Source organism: Palaemon carinicauda, chromosome 3 (genome assembly GCF_036898095.1).
Source record: "Palaemon carinicauda isolate YSFRI2023 chromosome 3, ASM3689809v2, whole genome shotgun sequence".
Lineage (NCBI taxonomy): Eukaryota > Metazoa > Arthropoda > Malacostraca > Decapoda > Palaemonidae > Palaemon > Palaemon carinicauda.
Genome location: NC_090727.1, coordinates 59,809,463 through 59,822,613, shown reverse-complemented (window position 1 = coordinate 59,822,613; position 13,151 = coordinate 59,809,463). Strand labels below are relative to the sequence as shown.

The window sequence follows — 13,151 nt, the reverse complement described above, 5'->3', positions numbered from 1 at the left end:
ATGTTCCTGCGTACTAGTACCCCCTCATTTGTGGCCAATAGTTTGTGTGGTGTTTTTTGACAGTTTGATTAATACAACCAATGAATTATGACTTGTTCACAATCAACAAATAAACCTCTTGTATTTGTTCGGGCTATCGTGGATATCTTGTAACTAGTTTTTTTATGCATTTTTGTAAACTCAGCTGTTGACATTGGATAGTCTTGAGTTTGGAAAGTCCTTAACTATTTTGGGGAAATTTTAGCCAATAACAAAAATGGGCAAAAGTAAAAATTTTGCTAAAATGTCCTTTTCAATTCTTTCCAGATTTGTACTCCAGTGATACTGAGGACTGGAAGAGGACACAAAGGCTGTCATGCAACAAGTTGAGAAATTGCAAGATCTTGAGTCTTTTGTCTTGTGTCAGCCAAGTTAAGTATGACGTCATCAAAGATGAACTGATGCTGTAAACATCGCTTGAATAGTGAGATTTTCTTTAGGTTCTATGCTTCTTAGAAGACAGGTTAGATTTGGGGCATTTAGTGCTGGTATGAAGTTCCTCAATCACGTACAGAACAATATTAGATTATGTTGCGTGAATAGCAGATATGTAAGATCTTTGTGTTTTTAGAAATTAGTTTTTCTTTCAGTGAGAGTTTTTGTTCTTAATTTGAAACTGGAGTGATAGACCTCATAGGATTCACTTAAGCTGTGTTGATCAAACTATCATGAATTTGTTTTAATTCATGTCTTTTGATTAATTCCCGTAGTTGCCAATGCATTTTTTTTTTGTAAAAAGAAGTATTTAAATGCAATTATAGTTTAATGCGAGATTTCCATTTCGACATTAAAAAATAGTCACCTACTTTTTTTGCACAACGGTTTCAAGTTTACTTTTTTTGGCAAAATTATTTTAGGAAAAATTAGTTAAGTACAATGAGTCATTTTTATAGTTTATATATGACATATCTGTTTTGACGTTGTTACTTTCTTTAGAATGATTTATTGTTAATTTTTTTTCATCATTTATTTATTTCCTTATATCCTTAACTCACTGGCCTATTTTTTCCTATTGGAGCCCCTGGGCTTTTAGCATCTTGCTTTTCCAACTAGGGTTGTAGCTTGGCTAATAATAATAATAATAATAATAATAATAATAATAATAATAATAGGCAAAAGCAAAAAAATCAGTTGAAATGTCCTTTATTCTGTAACCGAAATACAAACCACGCTATTTACATTGGGTTTACCTTTTAGCGCAGCTGAAATGGCGAGCCATTAGAATTTAACGAGGGTGTATTACCCCTGCGCTAGTTAGCGGGGGGGTGGGGTAGCTAGCTATCCCCCCCCCCCACACACACACACACACACAGATGAATGCTCACTTTCGCTTTTTGCTCGGACTGTGACAGACGTCTCTGTCTTGGTCCTCTCTTGGCAGCCATTGTTTGTTTTGTCTTTACTTAATCGCTTACTTTTCTTTTACTCAATATATATGTAAACATGTTTTCATGTTTGTATATATATGTGAGTATAGAAATCAGTAAGTTTCCTTTTCAGAGTTGTGTGTGTAGTGTACGATATCTACGTGGAGTCCTCGGCAGTTAGGCCACCACGGCGTAATTTTTTGGGTGGCGATCGAGTTTGACTTCGATCTTTCTCTCTCTCTCTCTCTTGATGTCGTTCACCCTTTTACTACGTGTTACTACGCCCTTGTAGCTTCCTTTCAGTGTGGGGGGGGGGGGGTTGCTACGCCGTACGTTTGTCTCAATTAGTTTATGAATCTAATTGTAGTTTTTAATTATTCAGCTTGTAGAACGATTCCTTTCAGGGTTTTCGTTCTTTCTTTAGTGTTCATTCATTTTTAAATCACATAATTACATAGCTTCATAATTATAATTGTTATAATTCTGTTTTGGTTACAGCTCTCCTTCCGTGAGTGTAAGTGGTTGTGAGGGCACGTGGCTGTTGTGTAATTCTTGTTTCCTTTCCCTCGGGATTCCTCTTCGGAGCCTTCCTGGGGAAATGAATGTGTACTAATGATTTTTGTTTTATTTTCTTACAGTTACCGATCTAGATCGTTTCTGTAATATGGCAACGGTGTGAGCTGTCTTGTTGAGGCCTGGGGATTCGGCTGTTGCTGCCTCTCCCCTTGTATTTTCGTCAGGGGCGTGTCTCCTTCTACTGGAAGTACTCCCGTGACGACGGACAGCTCTCCAGTTCATTTTAGAACTCTCAGGAGGCTTGCCTCCTTGGGCGGGTAACTTTCCTTCCGAGGGAAGTTTTTCCTGTCCAGGCTTGAGTTTTTCCCCTTTTGGGGGGTTCTTCTCTTGCCTTTTTTTTCGTGCGACTATGCTCTTGGTGCTGAGCGGTCACACCTGCAGTTTCGCTCAAGGGGCTGGGCAACTGTGAGAGCCCCTCTTTGGAGGATTGCTCCTTTTAGGTCACTGGCTGACCAGTCTCTTCTACGAAGTGTTTCTCTTTCGTTCGCGAGAGAGTACACTCATAGAGACTCCTCTTCGGAGGATTCTTCTGCTGCTGTTGCTGTTGGCCTCCTTCGCCGTAAGGCCCACCGTCCGCCTCGTCGTAAGGGCCTCTCATCTCCCTATAAGGGTGCTAAGAGGCGCCTTTTTGAATCTCCGTTTGCAGCCTACAACTCCTCCTTCTTGATCTTCCGCCTTGGTGCAGATGGAGAGCAGTCTGATCTCGTCTTCCGACGGGCAATGGTCTTCTCGATGGACAACGGTCTTCCAACGGACATCAGTCTCCTGGCGGACAGGCAACGGTCTTCCGATGGACATGTGTCTCCCGACGGACAACGTTCCCTTCGGGGCTAAGGGTTGCCTCCCACGGTGGTTCTTCCCTTGCGTGTCAGGGTTCCCCTGCGCGCCCTTCTGCTGTGTTCTCTCCTGTTCCTGCTCAGTGTTAGCATCACTGGCGCTCTCCTGCTCATCAGCGCTTCCTGATCGCTAGCGCTCTCCTGTTCGCCAGCGCTCTCCTGTTCGCCAGCGCTCTCCTGTTCGTCAGCGCTCTCCTGTTCGTCAGCGTTCTCATGATGATCATCCCTGCTGTTCCTGTTGGTTCCTGTTACGCGCCCTGTGCGCCCACGTTCGCCCTTGCGATCTAGAACTTCGGTTCAGGTCTGGGTCAAGGACTCTTCTTCTATGCGCAGGCTTCCACGCGTTGCCTTCTGCTTGTCAGCGATCATCAGCTCGCCAGCGATCATCAGCTTGCCAGCGATCACCTGCTCTCCAGCGTTCACCTGCTCGCCAGCGCGCACAGGTGATTTTAGTATCACCTATTCAACAGCGTTCTACACGTCAGCGATCACCTGTCTCTCGGCGATCTCCGGATCGCCCGCGTGTGTTACAGCCGGCGCGGCAACGTTCTCCAACGCTTGTGAAGGAACATGGTTCGCCAGCTACTAGCTCGCCATCGCGCAATCACCCACCTGCGCATGCTGCTCGCCATCGCGCGATCGCCCACCGGCCTGCACGTGTACGCTCATGCGCGTCCGCGCACATGCTCTTCAATGTTCACCCGCGCGCGAACCAACGGTATTCCATCACGCGGACGAACGGTGTTCCGTCGCGCGAACCGACGGTGTTCCGTCGCGCGAACCGACGGTGTTCCATCGCTCGAATCTACAGTGTTTCTTCGCACGAACGTCGGCTTAATTCTTGCAGTATCCATTGCTCGTCTATGGGTTATCGCTCGCCGACCACCAGCTCTCGCCCTTCCTACCAGGCTCGCCCTCTTTCTGCGCTCCTTCGCTCACCTTCGTTTGCGTGACTGCACATGGGCGCTTCCACGTTCGCCCACGCGCAAATCTTTAAATTACCATCGCGCGAGCTCCAGGGCGATTGCGACTACGATTCCCATTGGGGTTTTCGCAGCATGGCCAGCCTGGCGAGTTCTTCTGGAGCGTATTTCCAGAACACGGCCTCACCCTGTAAACGCAGAGCATGGCACTTGCAAGAATAGGAAGGAACTTCAGGGAGGTCTAAGCAACACTCCTCTTTCCAGAACCTGGGTTAGCCCTTCCCCGTCATTCCCTGGAAGGATTTTTGGCGGGGGGCTTTCCTTTCGAGATTTCTCCATCGGCCAAGGGGTGACTGCTTACCCCTTCCTCTGGGGGCTTACCAGGTCCTTTCCCTCCTCGGTTACGGCCCGAGGTTTGGTTCAAAGAAGCTACAGGAAGATCATGGGTACTTTCCTCCTCTCGGGCTCAGGCACCTTGGCCTTTCGTCGTTAAGTATCTAACTTGCGGACAAGCTCGATGTTGTACCATCTGGACGCGCTGACTGAGGGCTTCCTTCGGGTGTCTCATCTGTGGAGGTCGACAACCTCAGACACCCTTCCATCCTTGAGAAGAGTTTGTTTGTGCCCAAGGACAGAGACTTAGACAGCGGCTGTGCGGAGGAAATCGACTTCCGTTTTCACTCCTCCAAGGCACTTTCTTCCAGACTCTGCAGGGCTCCAGCGCCTTTTTCTTTCAACTACGTCGGCCTAAGTTATTGGCTACGACAACTGAGACAAGGTGTCCAATTGCAGTTTCCTCCTGTCAGGAACAGATGGCACGGGAGGCTCCCCCGGGGGGGCATAGTCCTAAAAGGAGCGGCAGAGTTCACGAACTCTAGGATTGCAGGTTTCTCCTGGGAGGATGCTTAAGGTTACTCATCCGGATGACAGCTTCCCGATGCCCATTCCCACACAATCTCTGTGATCAGCCAAGGATATCCCGCCTGCCGTCTCTGTCAGCGAATTCAGTGTCTCTGAACCTCTATGCCATAGCATCGGCAAGAGTTGCCCGGTTGGGCAGAATGATCCATACCTTAGGCGAAGGTCCTCCATAGGATCATCGACAGCTTCACCCCCGGCCTCTTCAGTCGATCCTTTCTTGTAAGGAAGGATCTGAGAGGGGAGTTCCGTAGTCGACCTCTCAGCCCTGATCAAGTTTGTCGAACAAACTTCGGCCAGCGTAGAACAGCAGAATCGATCAGACTGGTAACGAGGCGACAGGACTCGTTAAACCCTGGATCGGAAGGACGGGTACTTCCAGTTTCTATTCCATCCATCTTCCAGGGAGCTCGTGGAATTCAGCCTAGACTGCAAGTATTCCTGCTTATGATGCAGTGTGGCTATCCCGCCGTGGCATAGCAGGTTTTTTCCCCCAGAGAACTCTCCCTGCTTTCCTCATGGCCGCTCAGGTGCAGGCTTCCGCCTATTTTGCTTTTTGGAGGGTTGGTCAGCTCCGGTAGGCTCGGGTTCGACATTCTTCAGCGCCGGGACAAGCTTCCGGATGCTTACCATGAGTGTGGGTTCATGGTATTTTGCTTGGAGCCTTCTCTTCTTCTGCCTCAACATCTGGAGTATCTGGCCATGATATTGAGTCAACGGCCTTACCACGTTGGAAACCTCGCTTCTCGTCCGTCCAGCGAGGTTAAGCAACGTCGGTTCTGGTTGGTACTTGGATGGGTGACCACCTGGGGATGCCAGATTCTGTTGCCACATCCTCCGAGCCTTCCATTCAGTTGACTGTGGCAAGACTTAGGAGAGTCGCAGTACCTGTTCTCAGTCAAGCAGAGCTTTCAGCCCTACCTTGGAACGTTTCCTAGTTCTCCTTTCCTCATTGACCCGTCTAAAGTCCGAACGGTCGCCTCAGGATAAGTTCCATGTGGGGCGGTCCAAGTTCCGGTGGTTTTAGGCAACGTTCAACCGGACATCCTGGCCCCTGTGGGACCAGCGGAACTATTAGACCGGCAATGGGTGTTGACCTATGGAACCTCTTGATGGTAGTGGATATTCTTGTCCTTTCCCCACATTCTTGATGCTGTTCTCGGACTCGTCAAAGGAAAGGGGGGGAGGGGGGGCATGTTCCGGTCCAGGCCTATGGTCAAGACCTGAAGGATACCTCTCCATCATTCAGGCAGGCTTAGGGGCCGTGGTCTGGCCCCTCTACAGATCCTACAGCTCCTGCCGAGTCGCTCCGTGCGCATCGACTTCGTGATTCTGGCGTGTTCTAACCAGCAGGGGACGCATTTTCACACCTTCACATCTTGCAGTAGAGATACCGGGATGATTGAGATACTCTCAATACCACCATCGGCTCTCTCATTCCAGGTAGAGGAATGTTCTCTCCGACTATCCGAGCAGAGCCTCGTAGAGAGAGTGTACCTGGGGGTCTTTGACCTTGAGTAGTCAGCAAGTCCTGGTCTGGGGGACCTGATCGCGACAGCTTGGAACCTCAAGCTTCCGCTGTTCTTCCCCCCAGTCTCAGACCCCAAGACTCTGGCAAGATGCATTCCGGTGATGGTGGGAGAACTTCGACGCCTGCGTCTTCCCTCCTTTTTGTCTGTGGACAATGGGTCTCACAAAGACCAGGTTGTCTGACAACCTTTCAATGGGTGAGCTTCACTGGGACTATGCGCAGAACGGTTTCTGGACCCTCTGCTTCCCCTGACGGAACTCCCGGGAGAGCTTCTCCCACGGCGCAGACTACTCAAACAACTACACTGCAACATCTCTCCCGAACCGGGGCGTCACTTCGGCTTCATACCTGGAGAAACTACGCCTCCTCCTCAAGAAGAGACAACCCGCTACAGTCGCGGTACGGAGGTCGCGTCATCTGCGATAGTCATCCGCAGGGGTCTTCCAGGCAAAGGGAAGAGTCTTCGGTGGTTGGTGCCGTGGGAGATATACCTCTTCCCTTGAGGCCTCTTCTCCAGCAATAACGGTCTTATTGCCTTTCGGCGGGAGGAAACTCCTTTCCGCTCTCGGCAATGAAGCCTGTCGCTCAGCCTTTCCCTGACCTTCAGGCTTAAAGGAATAACTTTTTCCTGCCCGCTGGACCTTTCCTCGCTCATGCGAAGCTACGATCGTCCCCGCCGTAGTCGGAGGAAGACCTCCAACTTGGAGCAAGGCTCGGACTTTTTAGTCCCTTAAGAGATCTTCTCAAGACCCTTTACGACAGGCCTTGGATTGTATTCCACCTTGGGTCTCCTGCTCACTCTGGCCACGGCCAGTGTGTAAGCAATCTTCTTGGTCTCGTACGATTCCGCCCTTTCTAAGGAAGAGGGGAAGGCAACATTCAGGTTCGCTCCTGAGTTGTTGGCTAGACTCAGAATCTGGGGGTCCCGGCCCTTCGCTCCAATTCCTTCAAGATTTCGAGTCTCCATTCTGTATCTGATGTCCCAAGACCTTCTCTTTCTTGCCAGTAAAGGAATCGAGAGGTTAGCTTTGGGAACAGCTGCAGTTTGTCCTCAGTTGCAGCCGATTTGGGAGCACAAGGAGGACACGGGGGAGAGTCACCAGTATACCTCTTCAGCCCAGACTCAAGGACATTCATCTCGACCTGTCTCCAGACCCTCCCCTGTCACGTCGCCCTACAGCACGATGTTGGATACATCGCAACGTCCCTCGCCTTCGAGTAATACTACTCTGTGACGCAGGTGCTACAAGCTGGAGTCTGGAAGCGTCTAATGACCTTCGCAGCCCGCTTCCTGCAAGGCGTGACCCACAGGAGTCTCGATACGTTTTCTATCGCTCTGTGGTGGCTACACAACAGCTGGTCTAACCTCAGGCTCCATTTTGGAAAGGTAGCAGAAGGTTGAGGGCATTGCTATTTATTTCTTTCTTCATCATCCCCTCTATGGGGTAGCAGCATCCTGGTCTCTGCATAGCTGACCTCGAACCTCTGCAGGTAAACCATGCTTCCTTGTGTTCCGAGTATTGAGTCAATACTGTCGCGTCCCCCATACCCTGACGAGGTGGTATTAGGAACGTCCTAACCCAGAGTTCCTTCTGGAACTCCAGGTTAACTGCCTAGGACGGGTCACACTTCTTCCTTCACAAACAAGCTTATGTAGGCCACACGGTTCCTTGCGGAGCAAGGAACTTGTGAGGTGCAGGGACTCCTTTTCTCGAGTGCGACTCACTCGGATTCTGAGTCCCCGGGTAAAGCCAAAGCCAGTATGGCTGGGGACTTTCCACCCTACCTAAGGGGTAAGTCACCCAATGTAAATAGCGTGGTTTGTATTTCGGTTACGGAACAAATGACAAATTCGAAGATAATTTGTATTTTTCCTAACCATACAAACCTTAGCTATTTACAAATATTTGCCCGCCAGCCCTGTCCCCCAAGACAAGTCCTACCTCTAAGTGAAAGTGAGCATTCATCTGTGTGTGAGGGGGGGGGGGAGGGGTAGCTAGCTACCACTCCGCTACCCCCCCCCCCCCCCGCTAACTAGCGCGGGGGTAATACACCCTCGTTAAATTCTAATGGCTCGCCATTTCAGCTGCGCTAAAAGGTAAACCCAATGTAAATAGCTAAGGTTTGTATGGTTAGGAAAAATACAAATTATCTTCGAATTTGTCATTTTCAATTTTTTCTACATTTGTGTTCCAGTTTGCTTGGTATGGATAATTGGTATTCATATGAGCCTGAAGTCCAAAGGACGTGCAGATGCTGTTGTTCCCCAAGTTGAGAAATTGCCTCCTGTCTTCTACACGAGCCTAGTTAAGTATGACATCTTCAGTTATCTGATACTGTAAATTCAGTTTGGATGGTAAAATTATTTTGAAAATTGTTTGCTTTTTAGAAACTAGGTTAGATTTTTTGCCATTTAGTACTGGGGTGAAGTTACAAGAGTACAGAGATGGAATGTTAGACTATAGACAGTGGTTCCCAACCAGGGGGAAATTTTCCCCTGGGGGGAAATTTGTATCTTCCAGGGGGGAAATAATCACACTACCCACTAACTAAAATATGCGGAAAATTTCCTCATAGTACGTGCGGCAATTTTTTGTTAGACATTCAATTGTGATATGGTCATATCAGTTCTCAAAGACATGATATTCAAGGGGAGAATTGGAGTGTCATGCCCATTTCTGAGGCAGGTGAGTGGGCATGAGGGCTGGGCGGGACATGAAGAGGGAAATCTGGATGGTTGAACTAGGTGCAGGGGGGAAATGACAGAAAAAAGGTTGGGAACCACTGGACTATAGACTGAGTAAATATCTGATATTGAAGATTTTAGTATTTCGGAATATTGGTTTTCCCCTTGTATGAGAATATTTTTTTTTTTAGGATATGGAGTCTTTAGATTAAAATTTAAGTGATAGGATTCACTCAAACTGTATACGAACAAACATTCATACATCGTTTTTTTTCTGAATTATTTTTCTTTTTTCGTAAATCCCGTTAGTTAGAAAGCTAAGATTAAATCCATATTTCCTTTTTTTATTATTATTAAAATAAATGGTTTTAAACTCAAATAGCCTAAGTTTAGAGTTTAGTTCTATACCTCTGTTTAGGTGTGAAATAAGTCAGCTACTTTTAGATTAACATTTTAGTTGAAAAAAAAAATCAAATCAACCTTGAGTTTTTTTGGCGGGGGGGGGGGGGGCAAAAGTGTCCAGGTTAGTGTATGTGTGAAGCTACAAATCAGTTAAGTTGAATTGTTATCGTAAGTGAGTAGTGATATCAGTACGTCATGTGTGGTGCACTGTAGATGCTAATTCAACTTGGTTTTAATTTTCTTAGCAAAAGATTTTCTACTCATATTTTACTGTTGAAAACTTGACAACGGAACTCTAGCACATTTTATTAGTTCTTAAGATATCCTAGATCTTTTTGGGGTCCTGTAATATTCCAATTTCTTCACCAAAATATCAAAATATATAGAATATCATAGTTTTTGTTGCTTAAGTCATCCTGATCAATTTGGAGCTTGAAGTATCTTGCTTTTGGGTGCTTAAAATGTCCTTCTTTTGGGGGCCTAAAATATCCTACTTTTAGGGTGCTTAAATATCCAACTTTTGGGGCTTTAAATATCTTAAATATCCTACTTTTGGGGGCTTAAAATATCCTACTTTTGGGGTCTTAGAATATCTTACTTTTAGGGGCTTAAAATATCTTACTTTTAGGGGCTTAAAATATCTTACTTTTAGGGGCTTAAAATATCCTACTTTTGGGGGCTTAAAACATCCTAGTTTTGGGGGCTTAAGATATCCTATTTTTGGGGGCTTAAGATATCCTACTTTTGGGCGCTTAAAATATCCTACTTTTGGGGGCTTAAGATATCCTATTTTTTTTTCAATTTTATTGCTTAAAAATTACTAAAAACAGTACTAAATTTATATTTTTTAAAGCTTGATTAGTAATTTTCTGTGAGTTCCTATTAACACTTTCGTCTTTCAGGTTGATTTGGCCTTCTGCTCGGACACTTGGAACCCTTTAACCAAAAGGATGATGAACATTGACTATCCTGGATCAGTCGACACTCTTGGTAAAATTCTTCAGTGGGAGAAGATCAAGTGGAACTTCTAGAACACTCATTTTGGGCATTTGTAGGAATGCCTCTATTTAAATTATTTTAAAATAAGGATTTAAGTATCTAGTTCATGTATTAAGCCTTGGACAATGTGCTAAGTTATATTGTTAGCTTACTAATTTACCTAAATTCTTTCATTTTTAGTTTCATGAATTTAGTTTTTATAATTAAATTCCCATTAGAAATTGCTTTAATGAATAGTTGATGACTTAGATTTCGTTATGAATCAATTTATGCCTATTCAAATCAGTGTCAATAGCTAAGATTGCAATCTTGCGTAAGCTAACCTGAAGCTTTATAGCGCTAAATTGTATCTCATTCGTATCAACCTGGTGGCATCTGAAAAATCTTATTGTGGAAATCGTAGTTATGAAATTTCAGATAGTCCTATAGGAGTTACTTCAGGTAGGAGTTACTTCAGGTAGAGGGAGGGCTATTTCACGTAGGTGTTATTTCAGGTTGAGGGTGGGCTATTTCACGAGGAGTTATTTCAGGTTGATGGTGGGCTATTTCATAAACGAATCATTTCAGGTATGAGTTTTTCAGGTAGAGGGCAGACTATTCTAGGTAGAGGCTGGGATATTTCAAGGAGGAGTTATTTTAGGTAGTACTTTCACGTAGAGGCTAGGATAGTCAGGTAGAGTTCTTTCAGGTGGAGGCTGGGCTGCTGCTTCAGGTAGAGGCTGGGCTGCTTCAGGTAGAGGCTGGGCTGCTTCAGGTAGAGGCTAGGATGTTTCAGGTAGAGGCTAGGCTGTTTCAGGTAGAGGCTGGACTGCTTCAGGTAGAGGCAGGGCTGTTTCAGGTAGAGGCTGGACTGCTTCAGGTAGAGGCAGGGCTGTTTCAGGTAGAGTCTGGGCTATTTCGGGCAGGAGTTATTTCAGGTAGAGGCTGGGCTGTTTCAAGTAGAGGCTGGGCTGTTTCCGGTAGAGTCTGGGCTATTTCAGGCAGGAGTTATTTCAGGTAGAGGCTGGGCTGTTTCAGGTAGAGGCTGGGCTGTTTCAGGTAGGGGCTGGGCTGTTTCAGGTACAGTCTGGGCTATTTCAGGCAGGAGTTATTTCCGATAGAGGCTGGGCTATTTCAGGTAGAGACTAGGCTATTTCAGTTAAATTTTAGTCGAGTGATATCTTCAGGAATTATTTATTTAATCCAGGGGGATTGGACATTCAAATTATGAGATCCTAGAAGCAAAATTTTCCTAAGGTTTTTTATTTGTCCATTTTAACTTTCAAGAGAGTATTCCTAGTAAGATTTTGAAAACCTTTATGAACATTAAAACAAGTTTTTAGTTTGTAATCTATATCCTTTTTAAAGTTTAGAGAAAGGGAACATGTTAGTAAATTAGTTGGGAAATTTTTAAACTAGGGTTTTTGTATTAGGAACGAATAGGTTATACAAGAGTACTAAATTATTCGGTGCCAAAACTTTTAGTTAATGAAAATAAGGTTTTTGTTTTCAAGTGTACATGATTTATCTCTCTTTTTGGTATTTGAATTAGGCTGCTTTAAATGCTTATTTCAAGGTGTGTTCTTGTTTAGCCTTTGAATTTTTCTTTTTGTCCTATAAGCTTAAGGTTCCTTAACACAAAAACACTTTCTAGTTTCAATAGTATACCTTGGATAGTTGATCCCCCACATCGTGTTTTAAATTTTATAAAGGGTAATAACTAGCAAATTTATTTGGATTAATCTAAAGCTTAAGTACCCTATTGGTTCTCCATTTTAAAATCTAGAGTAAATATTTTGATGTCTGTAATTTGCATAAAAACTTATTCCTCTTTTATTTCTAAATTTGTAAGATTCAGTATTTGATCAAATCTCTCTCTCTCTCTCTCTCTCTCTCTCTCTCTCTCTCTCTCTCTCTCTCTCACTCTCTCTCTCTCTCTCTCTCTCTCTCTCTCTCTCTCTCTCTCTCTCTCTCTCTCTCTCTCTCTCTATATATATATATATATATATATATATATATATATATATATATATATATATATATATATATAAATTAGTAACTAGAGTAGTTTACAGAAGATTCTAGGAGTATACTTTAAATGAAATAAAAAGGTATATAATATAGGTAAAAGAAAAGGTTACTGTACATGTTTGTCAGATTTTGATTAGATATTATTACAGAATCTTAAATTTAAGGTTAGGAAAGATGATTCTAAAACTTTCTGCTTTTGGGAAGGTTGAAAGGCTGATTTGTTGATTGGCATAGATTTAAATGCTAAGGATTAAAGTTGGACTTGAACATCGATGGATAATAACGAATAGTGAATAGTTTTAGGTGATCGTGGGCAGACGAGATGGTTAGGAAAAATCTGATGTGAAAAGGCTAGAAGGGCTTTGGGTAAAATGGCCAGGAGGACATTCGTGTGAAAGAGCTAAGAAGGCTTTGGTGTGAAATGGCTAGGAGGGCTTTAGTGTGATAGGGCTAAGAAGGCTTCAGTGTGAAAGAGCTGGGAGGGCTTTAGTGTGAAAGGGATGGGAGGGCTTTAGTGTGAAAGGGCTGGTAGGGCTTTAGTGTGAAAGGGCTGGGAGGGGCTTTAGTGTGAAAGGGCTAGGAAGGCTTTGGTGTGAAAAGGCTAGGAAAGCTTTGGTGTGAAATGTCTAAGAAGGCTTTGGTGTGAAGTGGCTAGGAGGTCTTTGGTATGAAATGGCTAGAAGGTCTTTGGTATGAAATGGCTAGAAGGTCTTTGGTGTGAAGTGACTAGAAAGACTTTGGTGTGAAATGGCTTAGAGAGCTTTGGTGTGAAGTGGCTAAGAAGACTCTGGTGTGAAATGACTAGGAGAGCTTTAGTGTGAAGTGGCTAGGAGGTGTTTGGTGTGAAGTGACTAGAAAGACTTT

At 44.8% G+C, this 13,151-nt stretch overlaps 1 long non-coding RNA gene and 1 pseudogene across 2 annotated transcripts; both read left to right on the top strand.

The window, feature by feature from the left end:
- Positions 1-301: 301 nt before the first annotated feature.
- LOC137637485 (uncharacterized) lies at positions 302-12,084 on the top strand. 2 transcript variants are annotated; one of them, XR_011043664.1, is made up of 3 exons: positions 302-410; positions 8,387-8,501; positions 10,181-12,084. It is a non-coding gene; the product is annotated as an uncharacterized lncRNA (long non-coding RNA). The 2 variants fall into 2 exon arrangements; XR_011043663.1 differs by having other exon boundaries at positions 308-463.
- Positions 5,372-5,490, top strand: LOC137638916 (5S ribosomal RNA; annotated as a pseudogene).
- Positions 12,085-13,151: the final 1,067 nt, after the last annotated feature.